This window comes from Carya illinoinensis, chromosome 16 (genome assembly GCF_018687715.1).
Source record: "Carya illinoinensis cultivar Pawnee chromosome 16, C.illinoinensisPawnee_v1, whole genome shotgun sequence".
Lineage (NCBI taxonomy): Eukaryota > Viridiplantae > Streptophyta > Magnoliopsida > Fagales > Juglandaceae > Carya > Carya illinoinensis.
Window position 1 is genome coordinate 17,801,078 of NC_056767.1, and position 22,731 is coordinate 17,823,808.

Below are 22,731 nucleotides of genomic sequence, written 5' to 3' on the forward strand. Positions count from 1 at the left end.
GACATGCTTTAAGAAAAAGAAAATTAAGCATAAGTTTTCAAGTATAAGTAAGTAATTGCCTTCCTTGGCAGCCCATTTTCACGCACCCAAAGTACGTAAGTGTATGCATAAGGATGGATGTTATAAGTGGTACGTATTGTATGTATATTAACGAAATGAAACAAACGAATGCTTAAAATGAAATGAAAGAAAATTGTTTTTAACATGTCCCATGCTTTTCAAAATTAATTTTATGAATGAGCTTTTAAAATGACTTTATGAATGAAAAGAATTGAAGAACTGAATGAAAGAGCTGTAAGAACTGAATGAAAGAACTGTAAGGACTGTAAAGAACTGTAAAGGACTGAACAGACTAAAAAGGAATGAAAGGATTGTAAAGGAATGAATGGACTAAATGCATAATGTATGAAAATACGTAACGACCATATGAATGGAATGAAAAGATACCAAAAGGACTGGACTTGGTAGATTGCAATGCCGGGTAAGAAGTACTAGTAGTGCACCCAATGTTGCACCTTGACAGAATGGATTCCCAACCCGTGGCCACGGGAGGAATTAGGTCCAAAAGACCGCTAACCCCAGCACACGGGGCACAACAGTGTGCGACGGCGAAAGAAAGCAATAAGAAAGAATGAATGTATGCATGTTAAGAAAGAATGCATGTATGTATGAAAAGATGTATGCATGAATGTATGTAAGAAAAGATGTATGCATGAATAGATTTTTTAAGAAATGAATGCAGCGAGGTGTGGGGAACTATTTTACAAAAAGAAAACATTTTTAAGGAAAAACCTCATCTCGCAACATTTTAAAAATGAATTGCATGTCTATGCATGATACGTATGATATGTATGGAATGATGAATGCATGACTGAAAACCTACATTCATATATGTTAACTGTATGAAGTTATGCTTACGAGTGATTGGCTCATTTTAGTTTTTATGTGTGCCCTCCCAAGGACAAGATGAGCATGACACGTTAGGACAGGCACAACCCAAGGGGAAGAGCATGAAAGCCTAGGCATGTTATTTTGTACGAGAAACTTTAATTAGAAATTGAATGTTTTCTGCTGTAACCTTTTAATTAAGAAAACAAGTTTTATTTATAAAACATGGAGTCTTTTGTATCCTGGCATGAAAGAAAAGAAAATTTCAAAAGGAACCGTAATTCCCTTCTATTTTTCTTAAAATCATTTTCTAGAGGATCCACCACAAGGATGGCCATTACAGTAAAATCCAAATAAATCTGGCCACTACATGCTTTCATCAAGATTTCATTAAATCTGGCAAACATCATAGGAATTTTTGGAATCAGTGAACAGTGAGTTCTAAACATTATGAACACAAAACATTACACATAAAACAATAGTGAGATCGAAAAATACTAATGAAATTGATCTCTATATTAAAAAGAAAATCATGATAGTTTCAACCTGGCTCTAATACCACATGTAAAATCTAATTTACTGAAATAGGAAACTTCAACTATCATGAAAATCGCATAATCATCGTTTATGCGGAAACAAATATTTCATAAAACATACTGGAATCAACCATAATGAAATCTCCTTTTTGAAGAAAGCTTGTAGAAATTATTTCTCTCGCTTAACTCCTTTTCTTTGCTTCACCAGGATGTATGGGAAAAACTGATAAAATAAAAAAATGTGGGTAGAGAGAGGACAATTCCTACATACAAAAAGAAAATAGTTATCCTACTCCTCGTAAAACTAGGTAGATAGGAAAATAAATTCCCCTATTATCTCTCACTAATTAAGTAACTGGGCATCTCTTTTCTAAAGCCAATAACCACCTTATTTCATTAAGTCCAAATAATGTCCGTATTACCCTTTCATGTGGGACATATTTTAACACAACGATTGTGATGACCCGCTTTTACTTGTATTTTCACTGAAAGGTTGTTTTTAATTTAATTAATATATTGGTTTATTTATTTTAAATTATTGTATTTTAAATTATTTTTAATTTATTTGATGCGGTGTTTAATTTATTTTAGTCGTTTTACGGTTTTTAAAATCGTTTTCGGCGGATCAGTTTTTGGATCCCGGAGTGAGGATTGGACCTCATTTCATTTCATTTCTCTTTTTATTTTTCCCTTTTTCCTTTTATTTTTCTTCTTTTCTTTCCTTTCTTTCTTTTTCTTCTTCTTTTCCTCCCCGTTTTCTCTCTCCCCGTGAGCTGCCTCTTCTCTTTCTCCTTCTCGTCGCCGCCTGTTTGTCAGCCCGGTGCGCCTCCGTCCGGCCGTCGTGTAGTACACCACCCCCACCATTCTCTTCCCCTCCCACCAGAGATCATCCCCACCAATTTTCAGGGCCATCCGACCAGCTGTTAGCCGCCACGCATGGCTGGAAGTCACAGCACCAGCCCTGTTTTTCTCCCCTGTTGCCAGTTGCTTCGTAGCCCAGAACAGCCGCTCGCCAGTGGCATGGCCTACGCCACCCACCCAGTTTTCTTCCCCTCTCAGCGGTGAACATCCCCACCAAGTTTCACCTCCATCCGAGCCACCGTTAGCCACCACGAGCTCCTCCAAGCCACACGGTTTTTCACCGATTCTGGCGTCGTCGCACCACCTCCGGCCACCATCTCTTCCTAGATTCTTCCCCTACCTCTTGCCGACCTAACCCACCCATTTTCGGCCTCGATCCGTTGCCGGAGCAGCTCCCACGAGCTCAACTCTGATTTGGGCTTTTTCGGCTTCCACCACCACCCACGGCCAAAAATCAGTCCTTTAGCTTCATAAATATCTCAAGACCATTCCCTATCAATTTCATGCCTTGGTTTGTCCCCGTTCGAAAGTGGGTAATTTATTACCCACGGCCACAGTGTAAATTACACTGTTACGTTGCTTTTCCTCCGCCGTTTGCAACGCTGCGAGCTTTCAAAAAATACCGTATAGCGCTGTAAGTATTTTCCAAACTCTACTTTTAGATTTAAATATATTTTGCTCTTACAATAAATTATCTGGTTGGTTGGTTGATTCCGGACTGAGTCCGAGTAGTTCGGGGATCAGATGGATTGAGGACGAAGTTGATTGGTTTGGCTGTTTGTGATTGGTTGGTTGGTTTGTGCCTTGATGTTTGCATTGTATAGTGCACGCACGTTCATGTTTAGAAAGGGAAAACCGGGTTTTTCGTGTAGTTGCATGCATGTACATGTGTTTGTAAAATGGAAACTGGGCTTGTAAGCGAGAAATGATTTATGGTATATGTGAACGGTTGGATTGACTGGTTTGAGTTAGAGGCACGTGTAGGGATGGTGGTAAGCAGGGACGGTGGTAGAGTCCCGTCTGCGATTCTCGCCTACAGTGCTCTGATGGTTTGATTTGGGCCATTATCTGGGATATTGGCGAGGGCTGGTTTTAAAGGTTATGTTTTTGGGCCAAATGGGTTTTTGGCGTGCGTGGAAAATTGTGGTTTTCATGGGACATGTGCATTGGCTTTTCTTTCATGCATATTGTTTGAGTTAATATGTTTTTATCTAGTGGCGGTTGGATTTCACTTACCTGCGGCACCATTTTTGGTACCGTAGATTTTGGTGCAGAGTTCGAGGAGGAGGAGGAGGCTGAGACCGAGGATGCGGCTCCGCCGGAGTTCTGAGTTGGAGTTTATGCTTTGTATTTGGCTTTGAAACTATATTTGTGTTTTGTAATATTTTATTATGTATGTTTTGAACAGCTTTGTATTAATCTAAGAAAAATTCTGGTATTTAGTTATGACTTTCATTATCCGCTGCGTGTTTCTTCATGCACATTTGTTGCTTATACACACACTTGGCACTCGTCGATAGGGTTATGACCCGTGATGTCATCATCCGGACGTCTCGATTTTCCTGTGTCTGTGCGTGGGGATTTGGGGGCGTCACAGGTGGTATCATAGTGGTTTGGCTCTGGGTAAAACCACATGTCCCGTAGGTAGTAGCAGAATGTTTTTAAAGTTGTGTTTTAAAAATTTATTTTAAGTAAAGTTGTTATTTGATATGTTTTAATTGTTTTATTTGTTTGAACTTGTTTGCTTGTATGTATTTATTTAGTTGTGTTATTGCATGTTGGTTTCTTTTTGTTTTCTTGTTATGTGGTTTGGTTTGGGTTTTTGGTTTTATGTTGTTGGTTTTTTTTTTTGTTTTTCTAAAAGGGGGTCAAAGGTTGTGTTGTGGCAGGAAGGCGGTATAATCAAGGATACTATTATTAGGCATGAACATTTAGTGTAGTACGCTTGAATTTTTTAGCGATGTGGTTTGCTTGTATGATGTTCAGGTATGAAGGGAATGTCATGGTTTAGGCAATCTTTGTAAGGTGGGAACTTACATAGCAATGAGGAGAGGAATTAGCTTTAAGTCGCTTAAGATGATTGAGGTCAAGGTTTTGTAGAATTTATGTAAGGAGGCTATAGGATAGGAGAGTGTAGGTTCAGCGAACTTTAAGGATGTGTTTAAGGGAGTTTTATGTAAGGTTTGCAACCAGATTTATGCAAAATGGTAGTTTGCCACCGGATTACAACTTTTTAGGATTTAGTGGATTTGGCCACTCTAGCAGAGCGCGAGGTTAGTTTGAGTGTGGGCTCCCCTCTAGGACATGAGAGACGGAGTTTTTCTGGTGAAGGAAGTAGTTCGGGTTCGCCTCAGAAATTTGTTCAGCGGATCGGGACCCGACCACAAGCGACCTCAGGTATACGTATGGGAGGACGGGTGCAAATTTGCGGAATATGTAATAGAGCTCACGGAGGCGAGTGTCGTCTGGGTAGTAACAAGTGTTTTGATGCGGTCAGACGGGGCATTTTGCTCGTGAGTGCCCTAGTCGAGTTCAATAAAGTTGTGGAGCTCGTCGCAATGGTAGAACTAACCAGAGGCAATTAGCTCGGGTTCAAATGTACGCAGTGACTCTTGGTACCGTTGGAGGCGAGGTTACGGAGACTCAGAATGCTGGAGTCATGGCAGGTGGGGTATAATCTAATCTTTAGTGATGAACGCCTTGTGTGGTTTTTTTTTTTTTTTTTAATATATATATTATCGAGGCTTAGATAGAGTGGCATGATCTGGGTAATCTTTTAGGGAAGTAGAATAATTGAGTTCTTTGGTTCCGTGGAGTTTATGATAATGGTCTATAACGTAGTAGGTTGTAAGTTCAACAAATTTCGATGTTAGATTTTATGAAGTTTCAGCAAAGTTTTTAAGGTTTGGGGCCTTATAGATTTTAGGAAAATAAGTTTATGGTAATTAAGGTGTTAGGTTCGACAAGCTTTGGGGGGGAATAATTAAATTTCGAGTTGTAGATTTCGTGATTCGGATGAGTAAATTGGTGGCAATTGGGGTTTTAGATTTTACAAGCTTTTAAGGTGAATGTTTTGGATTAAAGCCACCAATCTTGAGAATTTCAGAAAATGATTTATTATCTATTAATGTTTTAGAATTTGAAAGATTTGGGAGTCGATTTTTTTTTTCTTTTATGGGATGTAAGTTCTTTGATCTTAGGAGTTCTGGAAGATGTTCTTATTTGATTTAAAGTTTTAGAATTGCAGAGTTGAAGGATTGATTTATAATAAGAACTGAGTTCTTAGTTTTACAGACTTAGTGCTGTAGCTTGATCTACTCTAGTGAGGGATTAGTTTGTAACCATTAAAATGGGGTTGATTGGAGTTGAGTTATTGATATTTAAATTTTTCTAGAGTAGATTTCTTTGAGGATTGAAGATATCGAGCTAGTTTAGAAAATAATTATTGTTAACTCGAGGTTGTAGTGGTAGATTTTAGGAAATGATTCTATCGATTCGAAAGATATAGGTCCATCAGGGTGTTGGAAATAGTAGATTTTGTGTTGGTTTTGAATACGATTGAATTTGAGGTTATATGATCCGTAGACTTTTGGGAATGGATTCTTAGCAGGTTTAAGGTCCTTCTCGGTACCAAACTTTAAGCAATAGCTAGTTGTTGATTTAAGGATATAAGTTGAGTAGAATCAAGAATGATTCTTGTTGAGTTGAGGATATAAGTCTAGATGATGGAAATGTGATAATGGATCACTTGTACATTCGGATGATTTTTGGTGTTGGCTAAGAGTACATGAGATCGATGAGTGGTAATGGTAAGTGCGTATGGATTCGGGGAGTGCGGGTCCTAGTCTCATCTATTTTTGGCTTGGTAGGAGTTGAGGAGGAATCTGTGTGGTAATATTAAATTCAAGAGATTTTGGCTTTGAGTTGTTTGGTAAGTTGAACGGAATGTGTAGGCGAAGCGGGTTACCCATTGGGATGATGATTTGAAACGACTGTTGTGTTTATCTTGAGAATTAATTGCGACTTGAAGTCATAGGAATTTAAATTGGTGAGGCTATACTTTTCTTTGGAGATCAAGTATCAGTTGGGAGAATTGGGGATATGGTTATTTAACTTGAAAAGAGATCGTTAGGTCACCATGTGTGGTGTATGAAGTAATAAATCTTGGAAGTTGAAACTTATGCACCAGCGGTGGCTAGCATAATCATTTGTATGTAGTAATAAAGTATTAGGATCCATGAGTGTTGTTTAATAGTTTTCGATGGATTGAAGATTTAAACAGTATGGCCTATTTTGAGATTTATTTGTGAAGTGCTATTGAAGGAATTAGTTGTGCAGTTTTTGAGAGTACAAGTAGGTGGGTGAGTTACCAAGAGCGTTTCGATTATGTCTAGGTGATGTCAATGGTAGTTTATAGTGAGTTAGTTTTTGCAAGATTAGATGTTATTCAAAATATAGGTAATGAGCTTGAAGTGTGGGGTATCGGATAGAGGTTATAGGCGTTCTCGTTGGTTGGCCGGGAAGGACTTGGGCCTTTTGGAGATGTTCCTTATCTTCAGGAAAGACAGGTGTATTTTGGGATGATGTTATGTGTTTTTAAATTGGATCCTAAAGGTTGATTAGTACTGGTTTCCGTCATCAATCAATGGATGTATTTTTGCGGAATGTTGGTTTTCGTTTAGGGCAGCGATGGCCAACTGAGGAATGAGTGGAGATTTGTGGTTTTTTGGAGGTATATGATTTTCTATGGAAAAGTGGCAAAGGTTTTCTTGTGATTAGGTGTGGTTTGAGCTTATACTTCATGATATTAATTTTTGAGGATATAGCCTTTATGTAATTTGGTGAGTTATCAAAGTGTGCGCGAAAGCATGATTTTTGGAGATTCTTAGAAGTTCAAATTTTGTGTTGATTTTGAAGAATTAGTAGTCATTCGAAGTTTTAATGAGAGATTAATCATTGGTCGTACAATTTGGTTTATGGATGGTTAATTTTGGAAGTGGCTATTAGGTTACCAAAGTTGGAATGGGATGAAAGTTTGGAAGGTAAAGCAGAGACGTCGTTGATATTAGCAATTTATGGTGTGAAGATAATAACCTTTGGATTTGTTGGGAGTTGTCGATGATGTGTATCTCTCAATGATGTTCAGAGTTGTATCCTGTATCTTTTTGGCGCTGGTGTTTGATCTTGCAAATTTCGAGGACGAAATTTGTTTTTAAGGGGGGAGGATGTGATGACCCGCTTTTACGTGTATTTTCACTGAAGGGTTGTTTTTAATTTAATTAATATATTGGTTTATTTATTTTAAATTATTGTATTTTAAATTGGTTTTAATTTATTTGATGCGGTGTTCAATTTATTTGAGTCGTTTTACGGTTTTTAAAATCGTTTTCGGCAGATCAGTTTTTGGATCCTGGAGTAAGGATTGGACCTCATTTCTTTTCTTTTCTCTTTTTCTTTTTCCCTTTTTCCTTTTCTTTTTCTTCTTTTCTTTCCTTTCTTTCTTTTTCTTCTTCTTTTCCTCCCCGTTTTCTCTCTCCCCGCGAGCTGCCTCTTCTTTTTCTCCTTCCCGTCGCCACCTGTTTGTCAGCCCGGTGCGCCTCCGTCCGGCCGTCGTGTAGTACACCACCCCCACCATTCTCTTCCCCTCCCACCAGAGATCATCCCCACCAATTTTTAGGGCCATCCGACCAGCTGTTAGCCGCCACGCACGGCTGGAAGTCACGACACCAGCCCTATTTTTTCCCCCTATCGCTGGTTGCTTTCACAGTCCAGAACCGCTGCTCGCCAACGGCGTGGCCTACACCACCCACCCAGTTTTCTTCCCCTCTCATCGGTGAACATCCCCACCAAGTTTCACCTCCATTCGAGCCACCATTAGCCACCACGAGCTCCTCCAAGCCACATGATTTTTCACCGATTTCGGCGTCGTCGCACCACCTCTGGCCACCATCTCTTTCCAGCTTCTTCCCCTACCTCTTGCAGACCTAACCCACCCATTTCCGGCCTCGATCCGTTGCCGGAGCAGCTCCCACGAGCTCAACTCTGATTTGGGCTTTTTCCGCTTCCACCACCACCCACGGCCAAAACTCACTTCCTTTAACTTCCTAAACATCTCAAGACCATTCCCTATCAATTTCGTGCCTTGGTTTGTCCCCGTTCGAAAGTGGGTAATTTATTACCCACGCGCACAGTGTAAATTACACTGTTACGTTGCTTTTCCTCCGCCGTTTGCAAATCCGCGAGCTTTTGAAAAATACCGTATAGCGCTGTAAGTATTTTCCAAACTCTACTTTTAGATTTAAATATATTTTTCTCTTACAATAAATTATCTGGTTGGTTGGTTGATTCCAGACTGAGTCCGAGGAGTTCGGGGATTGGATGGATTGAGGACGGAGTTGATTGGTTTGGCTGTTTGTGATTGGTTGGTTGGTTTGTGCCTTGATGTTTGCATTATATAGTGCACGCACGTTCATGTTTAAAAAGGGAAAACCGGGTTTTTCGTGTAGTTGCATGCATGTACATGTGTTTGTAAAATGGAAACAGGGCTTGTAAGCGAGAAATGATTTATGGTATATGTGAACGGTTGGATTGATTGGTTTGAGTCAGAGGCACGTGTAGGGATGGCTGTAAGTAGGGACGGTGGTAGAGTCCCGCCTACGATTCCCGCCTACAGTGCTCTAATGGTTTGATTTGGGCCATTATCTGGGATAATGGCGAGGGCTGGTTTTAAAGGTTATGTTTTTGGGCCAAATGGGTTTTTGGCATGCGTGGAAAAATGTGGTTTTCATGGGACATGTGCATTGGCTTTTCTTTTATGCATATTGTTTGAGTTAATATGTTTTTATCTAGTGGTGGTTGGATTTTACTTACCTGCGGCACCATTTTTGGTACCGTAGATTTTGGTACAGAGTTCGAGGAGGAGGAGGAGGCTGAGACCGAGGGTGCGGCTCCGCCGGAGTTCTGAGTTGGAGTTTATGCTTTGTATTTGGCTTTGGAACTATATTTGTGTTTTGTAATATTTTATTATGTATGTTTTGAACAGCTTTGCATTAATCTAAGAAAAATTCTGGTACTTAGTTATAACTTTCGTTATCCGCTGCGTGTTTCTTCGTGCACATTTGTTGCTTATATACACACTTGGCACTCGTCAATAGGGTGGTGACCCGTGATGTCATCATCCAGACGTCTCGATTTCCCCGTGTCCGTGCGTGGGGATTTGGGGGTGCCACAACGATGGTATTCAAGTTTCTGAGAGACACTGTGATGGTAATGATTACATCTTGTAATACAATTGGTACCCACTACAGAAGAGGCCTTCTTCAAGTTTGATAATCAAGAATTTAGATTTAGAGGATATGATACTCGATTAATGCCAACTAAAAGGATCAAAATTGCTCCTAGCAGTACTAAAATCTACTGGCTTTCTCTTCCTCAAGACCCCATAAGAAAGGCTTCTTTTGTTGCTTGGTTAGCCATGAGCCCCCACTCATGACACTGCTAATGGTAGTAGAGTGATCTTATGTGTTATCGAATGACACTAATTTTGCCACATAACTTTTCCTAAGTGTCAATGGGGTGGGTTATAAAGACTTAAATTTTGTCATACAATTGCTGCTAGTTTTAAGAATGCCTGAACAACTTTAGATCATTTGGCATACCCCTGTCATCTTTTATGTTCAGATTACCTAATAATTTTCATATAACCCAATGACATTGACAAAACTACACTCCAACCTACATCCTCTGTGCGGAATTGACATCAATCAATGGTAGAAGTTTGGAGAACTATACTCTTGCATTGAAATCTGATGTTTAAGATCTATAATACAAAAACATGAAGAGAGAGTGAAAAATCATCTAGGTGTACTGCGTGAAGATGGTTATTTAGGCGGAATCTTTAATTTTATTTTTCTATTTGTATAACACCCGATTATTTTTATATTCACACATGACTGATAAGCTCTCTTCGAGGGGAGCACCTACAGAAAGGCAGATAGGGTTTAGAGAGAGAAAAAGGGAATAAAAGGGAAAATTAGGGTTTCATTATTTTTTAGATACCCTTTACAGACAATGCAGCTCCACCATATACTGTTAGAAACCATATAGGAAATTAAAAGAGGCAATAGGCCTCATACTGGAAGCAAAAGAGAAAATCACTAAAATAGAAACAAATGACATGGATAAGAAGTAAGCCTAGGGACATGCCCCTTGGCCCACATCGCTCACTCTACCTCTACTGACCCATGAATTGAGGCCTACACATAGCCCAGCCCATGACTAACGCTGACCCACTTCCACTTAGCCTTTGAACACTCCACTTCCAAACATTCCCTTATGCACCTAGGGTTCTTCTTCCTTCTTCCACAACCATTCTCCCTGCTATCTCATGTTCCTTTGCTAAGGATCTAGCCGTCACCTTGTTACATACTCCCTCCCATTAAAAAACCTCGCACTCAAGGTAAGGAAAATCCTCCTTAAGCCTTGAGTACAGTTCATAGGTGGCATCATTGGGTTCTTGGTCATGCCATCGTACTAGTAGCTCGACTAGTACCTGTTGCCCAATTTATCCATATAGAGTCTTAGTATTTTCATTAGCTCTAGATGCAGAACACTACGCTTGTCCATAGGAGGCAACAATGGGATTACGACTATCTTTAATCCAATCTTCCTGTTGAGCTAAGATACATGAAATGTTGGGAGGATCCATGAAGAATGGGTAGATCCAATGTATAAGCGATGGCTCCCACCCTTTGCAGTACCTTGTAAGGGCTGAAATATCTTGTGGTCAATTTCAGGCCATTTTGGTGAGCCACTACTATTTGGTGGTATGGTTGTAGGTGCAGGTATACTAATTCCCCTACCTCAAACTCTTGCTCTTTCCTTTTGATATCCTCATACTTCTTCATTTGGTTTTGTGCCTAATGTAAATTTTGTTTGATAAGTTTGTTGATCTAATCTCTACTACGTAGAGTTTGGTCCACTATGTCCACAGGGGTTGTACCAAGGATATAGTCTAATACATGGGGTGGGGGTAGCCATAGAGGGCCTCATGGGGAGTGATCTTCATGGGCAGATGTTGAGTGGAATTGTATCACCACTTAGCAAGGGGGATCCACAATGACAAATCCCTTGATCAATCCCTCGAGAAACACTGCAAGTATGTCTCAACAGTCTTGTTTACCGCCTCAGTTTACCCATCGATCTAGGGATGGTATATTGTACTCAGTGACATCTGGACCCCTTGTAGAGAGAAAATTTCCTACCAAAATTGGATGGTGAATGTACTAACTTGGTCTGACACAATGGATTAGGGCAATCCATGTAGTCTAGAGATGTTTCTAAGGAAGGCTTTAGGTACAATCTTGGTTGCGTAAGGATGTTTTAGAGGCACGAAATGGATGTATTTGGTCAAGCGATCTACTATGACCCATAAACTATTGTAGCCATGCGAGTTAGGTAACCTGTCAATAAAATCCATAGTTATATGGGTCCATGATTGGGAGGGTATAGTTAATGTCCATAGTAAGCCATTAGGCAGGGAAGTATTTGCCTAAACTCTCTAGCACAAACCACATGCCCTAATAAATTGCTTTAACTCTTTTTTTATCTCAAGCTAATTAAAATCCTTCCTCATCTTGTGGACAGACTAATCATGGCCTGAATGTCCCCCCCACAGACTACTGTGGGACAACTCCATCAACCTGTTTTCAAACTCCTTCCATCAGGGAATATATAATCTATTTTTGTACAATAGTAGACCTTCCATGAGAGCATAATTAGAGTCTAACTTGCCCTCTGAATAGCTTTGGAGTAGGCCTTTCAGGTGTTCATCTGACTCATAAGCCTGTTTTAGCTCTTCCACCCACTTCACACTAGGGAATGTGATCAACATTAGTGCTTCTTCCTTTTGTTTTTCTATCCTGGATAAGGCTTCAGCAACCTTATTTTCATATCCTTATTTGTGATTAACAACAAAATCATAGCCAAGAAGTTTGGTGATCCACCTTTGTTGCATGGGTGTCCACACCTTTTGGTCCAATAAGTGCTTAAGACATGCTGGTTTGTCTTCAGTATAAAAGTCCTCCCCAGTAAGAAGGGTCTCCACTTTAGGACTGCTAACTCATGATCAAATAATTTCTTCTGGTATGTTGACATAGTGAGAGAGCTTCCTTTGAGAGCTTGGCTGTAAAATGCTATCAATTGTTCCTGCTGCATTAAAACTACTCCTACGGCCATTCCTGATGCATCAAATTCAATCATAAAGGGGAGGGAAAAGTTGGGTAAAGCTAAAACTAAAGGTTGAGAAACAGCTTCCTTCAACTTGTAGAAAGCAACCTTGGCCTCCTCACTCCATTGAAAACCATACTTTTTAAGCATTTTGGTTAAGGGCCTGCAATTCCCCCTTAGCCCCTTATAAATCTGTGGTATTAGCCTGCTAATCCTAACAACCCCCTCAATTGTGAAACCCATATATTTCTTTTTTGGCTTTTGTTTTTATTTTCTTTTGTTTTTATTGTTGTTCTTTGTTTTTCATTGGTAAAAATGGGGCCCAAGTAAGTGGGATGGTGGACTTGTTTATTTTCTGATGGACTTGGGCCCAATTGGATAAAGTTGGGTGCTTGGAGGGCCCAACCTGTGTGCTAAAGCCCAGCCCCCTCCCCCACCTGAAACGGAGTCTTTTTGAGGCATAGAGAAAAACTCAAATTTTCTCCCCTTAAATGACACTGTTTTGGTTTAAGAAGTGAGAACCCTAAGGGTTTCATCTCATTCTCTCCTCCCTTTATTTTGTGCTGCATGAACTCCCCCCTTCCCCTTTGTTTTCTTTTTCTTCTTTCGCTTTCTCCTTGCTAGTCGCAACTGCAAAGCCGCCCACCTCCACCATTGAGCCACCTTCACATGTGCGCTAGGTAGATGCCTTCCTCCCCCGTTTGCCACCACTGCTAGCCAGCCCAACCTGTTGCCCCTATCATTACAAAATCTACTCCTCCACTGCACGAATTTCCTCTCGATCTGGTGAGCATCGTGGGCCACTCCAATCACACAAACACACACGTCTAACCATCACCAGCTCCTCCTCATGACCTATGCACTATTTAGCATGCCCAATGGCCGTCGTAGGTGGGTTTTTTCAAGGGTAGGTCTCTCGCCTATAAATAGGCTGAGCCTCTCCCCTTCAAAATCATCTCTAAAGCTTTCCCTCCTCCTCTTAAATACATCACCACCATCTTCCCCTCCCTCAAATCCCCCTTCCTGTAACCTTAGGAAGCCTTTCAACCTAGCGCCGTCATGCGCCGCTATGAGCCATTGCTCTCAGCTATGTTCCAGTGGTTGTTTAACCACCCTCTGGCCTTTCCCACCCCATTCCCAACTTCCTCCTCCATTGTTATCACCCAATCCATGAGCTAAAGCTCACTTTTGCCATTGCCCTGCCATGCTCTACCACCCTCTACCACGAGAATCTCTTCCTCCATCCTTGTCACAGTAGGATTTACCTTCTGGTGACTTTACCTGATTGTGGATCTCTTGACCAAATCCACCCCTGCCTCCACTGCGCTGCCACTGTTGTTGCCACCTTTATAAGCCTTGTGACCTTGCATGTTTTTATTTCTCATTTAGTCGTCATATTAGTTATGAGTAAGTAAAACTCTGGACAGGCCTTGGATTTCTAATGCTAGGAAATTGTGTTTTATTGTTGTCACAACCCCACCCTACCATGGGCCTTGGATTTCATGATCCCGTACCTGTTCTATCCTTATTATATCTGTATATCATTTTATGCCTATTTTTTTTTATAAAGTAAAATAATATGTGACAAGCTCGAATGCATCACGCATATACTTTGAATTTCTAAGCTAATAAAAGGGAAACACCTGATAGACATTCAATTTAACATTCATTCATAAAGGACTCTCAGAGTCCATCATTCATTCATCTAACATAACCAATTTTAAACAAAAATGGACTCAATCCCTACAGTTCATACAAAAAGGAAGTTAAATTAAAGTATGAGGGGTTACCATCATCCCATCATAGAAATTACACTATTACCATCACCCCATCATAAAATTTACATTATACCTGAAGGTACCTTGTCTAAAGGTTAACTAAAATAAACATCCCCACATGGGACTCATCCTCAAAACATATAAACCATAAGTCGTCACCAAAAGAACTGAACCAACAAGGGACTACTAAACATCGGCCTCTCCCTCTTCGTTAGTGTTCGGCTCCTCAGCCTCTCCATCAATACCTGGACATTAAAACATGAACACAATGAGTTTAATACTTAGTAAGCAGTACACCATGATGTTAACTTATTAAGCATCTAATAGTTTCTTTTGAAACATGCATACATAAACATTTGCTACTTTTGACAATGTTTTCATGCATAAACTTTTAAGCCATACTTAATGCATAACATTTAAGAAATATTTTCATGTATAACATTTACTTTCATATTTCACTTTCCTTTAGTCTGCACATTATTACGCCCTGTGTGTTGGGGTTAGCGGTCCTTTAAATCTGGACTCTGCCCGTGGCCATAGGTTAGGAATCCCTTTCAGTCAGGGGGCAGCACTGGGTGCACTAATAGTACTACTTGCCCAGTATTGCAATCTGCCCAATCCTTAGGTACACTTTTCGTTCATATGGCCGTTACGTATTTTCATACATTAACCTTCATTTCATTTCTTTTCTTTCTTTAAAGTCAAACATTTTCATTATATTTTCTTAGTTTGATGCATATGCATTTATTTTGAAAAAAGAGTATTTCATGTCATACTTACATATAAATGAGGCATTAGTTATTTGAGAGAGCATGTATGAAAATCTCATGATTTAGAACCTACATGCATGCATTACTATATACACATATAGACAATTATAATCGATAGGGTGCTTAACAGGGGCTACCAAGAAAGGCTTGTACATAATATAGATTTATTTACCCTTTCATTAGAAGAATATTTACAATAAGAGAGAGATATTCTTTCATGAGAGAACTTTGTATAAGAGCATGGTCATAGCTACTTACCTCGATATGCCTCGGTACCTCCAACATCAATATGTCTTATTCCAATTAAATAATAAGCATGTTAATACTCATCCAACATCCTTTAGGCCTCCCTTTAAATGAGAAATCCAAATATTATAAATTTAACGTCCCTTTCTACCCTTAGCGTTACCTCAATAACTAACCTCTCGTCTAACCATTACAAGAGGAACATAACTAATACTAAAGCATACTAGCTGTCCATAAAAAGACCATTTGGGTATTTTATATGAAAAGGCAGTTGAAGACTCATGGGCTTAATAGGATTTAGTTAATTTAGGCTTACTTTGGAATTAATGAAAGTAACGGTTCAAATATGGAAATTTATCAAAATAGCTAAAAGTAGATTTAGGCATCTCAAATAGGCTAAATAATTTCTAAGAATCATGCCCCTTTTTAAAATAGTTAATTGTACATAAATGGACTCTTGGGTTGGTAGGAAATAAATATAGAAGGAGCAAAAGCCAAGGATAGCTTTAGGCATAAACATAGGGCATTTATAAAAATTTTCTATTTATTGGACAGCTTACACACTCTAGCACCTTTGCACAATTAAGATTTTACTTCCAATACCAACTTAGGTTGAAAATCTAGTAACATAAGCATAATAAATAGCCTAGTTAACATATATAAATTAATTAAGCCTAACATAGAAAATAGCAAGAATAACTCTTTAAGTAACTTAAAATCCTTAGCATCAAAGTTTATAATTTAATCATTTAACACGTACCTCAAAGAAAAAGGGTGGGATATTTATTCCACATGTCATCCTCGTGCTCCCAGGTTGTCTCTTGTTCAGAATGATGGTTCCATAGCACTTTGACCATCGGAATGGCTCTATTGCAAAGTACTCGAACCTCCCGTATGAGAAATCTTTGTGCACCTGAAGAGGTGCATAATCCAACACATGTGTAGGGTCATGCACATATTTTCGAAGCATTGAAACATGGAAAACATCATGCATGACTGAAAACTCCAGGACTTGTGCAAGTCGATAAGCAGTTGCTCCTATCTTTTCAAGAATCTTGAATGGGCCAATGTATCTTGCTAAATCTCATAACTCCTCTCATCGGAGCCACCCATAGGAACACCTTGTCTTCTACTTCAAAGTGCAGCTCCTTTCTTCTATGATCGGCATATTTCTTTTGCCTTTCTTGTGCTAAAGCAAGTCTCTTCCTAATGATAGCCACCTTTTCTTGCATATTTTGAACTAAGTTAGGGCCCAGCATTTTTTCTCACCAACCTCATCCCAATAAAGGGGCGATCTACATTTACGCCCATACAAAACTTCATATGGCAGTGCATTGATACTCTCTTGGTAGCTGTTATTGTAGGCTAATTTAACTAGTGGCAAGTATTTTATCCAACTTTCCTTGAAATCCAAGACACATCCCCGTAACATATCCTCAAGAATATGAATCATTCTCTTAGACTGGCCATCTGTCTAAGGGTGGAAGCAGTGCCGTAAGTCAATTCTGTCCCCAGGTTCCTTTGCACGCTCCTCCCAAATGCTGAAGTAAACCATGAGTCACTTTTTGATACTACATTGGACCGAACTCCATGCAAGCTAACTATCTCACTAACATATAACTCTGCCAACGTACTCATTGAGTAAGTCATCTGAATTGGTATGAAGCGGGCTGATTTTGATAATCTGTTGACAATCACCCACGCAAAGTCTTGTCCTCCTTGAGCTTTAGGAATCCCGTTACAAAATCCATACTGATTTCATCCCATGGCCAGACTAGAATCGTCAGTGGTTGAAGTGCTCCTGATGGTCTTTGATGCTTAGCCTTAACTTGCTGGCAAATCAGGCATTGAGCTACGAAGTTGGCCACATCTTGTTTCATCTCACTTTAGAAGTAGTGTTGTCGCATGTCTCGATACATTTTGGTACAACTTGAATGCACTGTGTATAGAGACCTATGTTCCTCCCTCAACATTAGCTCTCGTAGTTCTTTCTTAGCTGGTACACGTAATCTTCCTTTAAACCGTAATGATCCATCGTCAGAAACCACAAAATCTAGTTGTTTCCCTTATGAAATCCCTGCTTTGATCTCCTGGAGTTTGGCATGTTCACCCTGAGCAGCCTTAATTTGGTCCAATATTGTTGGGCCAAGAACTAGGCTATTCAGCCTTGCTTGTACATCTTTCACCATTTCAACTCCCAGCTTCTCTATATCCAGAAGGATAAATTTCTAAGGGGTGTACATACAGAAGAAGACTTCCGACTAAGGGCGTCAATAACTATATTAGCTTTGCCGAGGTTGTAGTTGATACTACAGTCATAATATTTTAACAGCTCCAAACATCTACGCTGTCTCATATTTAATTCCTTTTGGGTGAAGAAATATTTTAGACTCTCGTGGTTTGTATAAATTTTGCAACACTCCTTATAGAGGTAATGTCGCCATATCTTTAAGTCGAACACCACGATAGCCAACTCTAAATCATGGGTTGGGTAGTTATGCTCATAATCCTTAAGTTGATGCGAAGCATAGGCTACAACTCTTTCATGCTACAAAAGAACACATCCCAACCTTTGTGTGAGGCATCGTTGTATATAACAAACCCACCAGTACTTGAAAGTATGGTGAGAACAGGTGCCGTCACCAGTTTCTCATTGAGCTTTTGGAAGCTCTTATCACATTCCGTAGTCCATATAAACACAATCACAAACTAATTAATATAGTCCCTCAAGATACGATTCATCAAATCCATGAAAGCCGCTGAGGCGTTGGTCAATCTGAAGGACATCACTAGAAATTCATAATGTCCATATCTTACTCTGAAAGCAGTCTTTGGAACATCCACCGTCTTAATCTTTAGCTGATGGTACCTTGATCAGAGATCGATCTTCAAAAATACTTGGGATCCTTGAAGTTGATCAAACAAATCATCAATCTGTGGTAAGGGATACCAATTCTTAATAGTCACCCTATTCAGTTCTCTATAACCGATACAAAGTCGCAACGACCCATCCTTCTTCTTAACAAAGAGAACTAGTGCACCCCACGGTGATACACTAGGGTGAATAAAGCCTTCCTCCAACAACTCTTGCAATTGATCCTTGAGCTCTACAGGTGTCACCCGGTATGGCGCTTTAAAGATAGGCGTTGTTCCCGGAACGAGGTCTATAGAAAACTCAATCTCCCTTTCTGGAGGCAAGCCAGGCAGCTCATATGGAAAGACATCAGGAAAATCCTTCACCACCTCAATATTTTGTAGCTTAGGCTCGTTTGGTTGCGACATCACCACACTGGCCAAAAATTGGGCACAACCCTTCCTCAACATAGTGGTGGCCTTATTGCAGAGATCTCCTTAGGCATAGGACTCTTACTCTGAGCACAGAAATAGAACTCTGACTCAACTAGTGGTCTAAAGATCACTTTCTTCTTGAAGCACTCCACACTAGCTTGGCATCGAGACACCAAATCCATGCCCAAGATCACGTCAAACTCCTCCATGTTGAACAATATCAAATCGGCTAGGAGGTGTCAACCTTGTATTTCTATAGCGCAACCCTTCAGCACTGACTGATAGTCCACAAATTTTCCAAGAGGTGAAGAAACAGACATCACTGATTCTAGGGGTTCAGGTGCTCTCTTCCTCAAGCAAGCATATTTATGGGATATAAATGAATGTGTGGCACCATAATCAAATAGCACTAAAGCATGATGTTAAAACAGGGTAAGAATACCTATCACCATATCGGGAGAAGCATCTACATCATCCATTGTAAGAGCAAAAACTCGGGCCAGTGCTAGGTTCTTCTACCCTGGGTTAGGTGCTTGAGCATTGGGAGCCACAAGCATGGGACTGTGACGCCCCCAAGATTTCCATTTGGGATCAGATGGACATCCGAAGCGTCGAGACATGCAACACAAGGTTACCTGCCCCTGTTCATGACATATAAATACAATATTCCTAATATGCATCTAGCATTATGCAATATTCGCAGCGGATAATTTTTTTTTTTTAGCAATACTATGCACCAAACTTATAATATCCCAAATAGTTAAATCGTAATCCAAGCATACTTAACAGAATAAACATCCACGATTTCAGTACGAGTCTCACAAAACTGTAATCTCTAAAACATGGAAAGCCAGACTCTATATTTATTTTACCAAAATACACTATTGAGGAAGTTCGTCGAGTAACTCGTGTAACTCGACTAATGAGGCCAGAATCTATCCAAAAACTAACAATTGAAGCTGTAAGTTTAGCATCGTGTTTGCGGCATCTAATCAACCTCCTCCAGTCTACCAGTGTCTACTCCCTGTGCTGATCTTGACGCAACGCCTAACATTTAGGGGGAACGGTAGTTGGGACTACCACGGTGAGGTTTGATTACAAATCTCAGCAAGTTAACATGAAACTTTCACACAGGTTAATGATGCATGCATGGCAGTAAAAACATGAATGCATAATTAAAGTCGTAAGTAAGCATAACATAACTTGACATATTGTGACGCCCCCAAATCCCCACGAACGGACACGGGGAAATCGAAACGTCTGGATGGTGACGTCACGGGTCACCACCCTATCTACGAGTGCCAAGTGTGTGTTTAAGCTACAAATGTGCACAAAGGAACACGCAGCGGATAGCAAAGTTAAAACTAAGTACCGGAATTTTTCTTAGGAAGCGCTCATAGGTGCATCCAGCTTGCACCATGCCACTTGGCCCTCCTGGATGTAGCCAAGGCCCTCCTTGTTGTGCCCAAAGCCCCTCTTGTTGTGGCCAAGGACCTCCTTATTGTGGCCAAGGCCCTCCTTGTTGGGGCCTAAAATTCTGCAGCATGAACTCAGTCATCGGCCTTATCGCTTGGGCTATGGTATCATCCCTAGGCGTATCGTCCCGAGGCCCTTGAGTAGACATTCTTGGCCTCGCCATTTTCCTGTCACAACACAACCTTTGACCCCCTTTAAGAAAAACAAACAAAAACCAATAACATAAAACCAAAAACCAAAACCAAACCACATAACAAGAAACAAAAAGAAACCAGCATGCAATAGCATAACTAAATAAATAAATACAACCAAACAAGCTCAAATAAATTCAAAACAAATAAAACAAATCAAATAGCAACTTTATTTAAAATAAATTTTAAAACGCAACTTTTAAAAACATTCTGGTACTACCTACGAGACATGTGGTTTTACCCAGAGTCAAACCGCTCTGATACTACCTGTGACGCCCCCAAATCCCCACGAACGGACACGGAGAAATCGAGATGTCCGGATGGTGACATCACGGGTCACCACCCTATCTACGAGTGCCAAGTGTGTGTATAAGCTACAAATGTGCATGAAGGAACAAGCAGCGGATAGCAAAGTCATAACTAAGTATCAGAATTTTTCTTAGTTTAATACAAAGCTGTTCAAAACATACATAATAAAATATTACAAACTACAAATATTGTTTTAAAACCAACTACAAAGCATAACTCCAACTCAGAACTCCGGCGGAGCCGCATCCTCGGGCTCAGCCTCCTCCTTCTCCTCGAACTCTGCACCAAAATCTACGGTACCAAAAATGGTGCCGCAGGTAAGTAAGATCCAAACACCACTAGATAAAAACATATTAAAACTCAAACAATATGCATAAAAGAATTCCAATGCACATAACCCGTAAAACCATATTTTTCCACGCACGCCAAAAACCCATTTGCCCCAAAAACATAACCTTTAAAACCAGTCCTCGCCATTATCCCCGATAATGGCCCAAATCAAGAAACCACTATTTTTCCAGAAAATGGATCACATAACCTCAAACCAAATCTCGCCATTTTTCCAGAAAATGGCTCGTAACCAAAACCATAAAACCGATCCAATTATTGCATGCACCATGATCTCCCCTAGGGATCATCCGTACACCCTGGCTCTGTGCCACACCGCAGGTAACGTCTACACGTGTGACACCTAAACGAGCGATGCCTAGTACTCGCGCCCAGCGCTTCCCTGGCCAGGCCATCCTCTAGTCCCTGCCACTCTAGGGACCACGGAGTCGACACGACAGCGTTACCGTATCGTGTGATCCGGTCGTCGCAGGAATGTCACTCAGTATTATCCACTCCTGAGTGACCAGAGGAGCTCCACCGAGATAATATCCCATCTTGGCTTGGGGTCGTGATACACACGCACTCGAAAATCCATTTACGCCAATAAAACAGGATTTTCTCAATTAAATAAAATGCGTATGAATGCAATATATAAATGCAACCTCAAGGCATAAAACAACCAACAAATCACAAATCAAAAAATCAAGCAACTCCGTCCTCAATCCATCCGACCCCCGAACTCCTTGGACTCAGTCCGGAATCAACCAACCAGCAGTCAAATAATTCTTGTAAGAGGAAAAATATTTGTAAATCTAAAATGAAGTTTGAAAATACGAACAGCGCTATAAGGTATTTTTCAAAAGCTCGCGGCATTGCAAACGGCGGAGAAAAAGCAACGTAACAGAGTATTTTACACTGTGGCCGTGGGTAATAAATTACCCACTTTCGAACGGGAACAAACCAGGACACAAAATTGATAGGGAATGGTCTTGAGATGTTTATGAAGTTAAAGGAAGTGAACTTTGGCCGTGGGTGGTGGTGGAAACAGCGGTGGAAGTCCAAAAAGGGGTTGAACCGAGTTGAGCTCGTGGGAGCTGCTCTGGCAACGGATTGGGGCCGAAATTAGGTGGGTTAGGTCGGCAAGAGGTAGAGGAAGAAGTTGTGAAGAGATGGTGGTCGGAGGTGGAGCGACGGCGCCGGAAACGGCAAAAAGCTGTGCGGCTTAGATGGGGCGTAGGGGGGATCGGCCGGCCTGATGGAGCTGGGATTAGGTGGGGTGGTGCGCCGGCCGGAGGGGAAACTTCTGGTGGGGGTGGTGTTGGCCACGCCTGCCGGATGGCTGCGGTCTGGGAGGGTCAACGGACGGCGACGGGAGAGAGGGAAGAGGGGGCTATTGCGCGCGGGGAGAGAGAGAGAGGAAGAAGAAAGAAAAAGAAGAAGAAAAACAAAGAAAAGGAAAGAAAAAGCAAGAGAAAAAGAAAAAAGGGAAAAAGAAAAGATGAGAGAAAAGAAATGAGGTCCAGTCCTCACTCTAGAAACCAAAAACTGATTCGCGGATAACGATTTTAAAAAACATAAAACGACTAAAATAAATTAAACACTACATCAAATAAATTAAAATCCAATTTAAAATACAATAATTTAAGATAAAAGAGCCAATATATTACTTAAATTAGATACATCTCCTTCAGTGAAAATACACGTAAAAACGGGTCATCACATCCTCCCCCCCTTAAAAACAAATTTCATCCTCGAAATTTGCAAGATCAAACACCAACTTGAAGCAAACCATATAATTGCACTGAGATCAAGCTTAAGAAATGTACCGTCA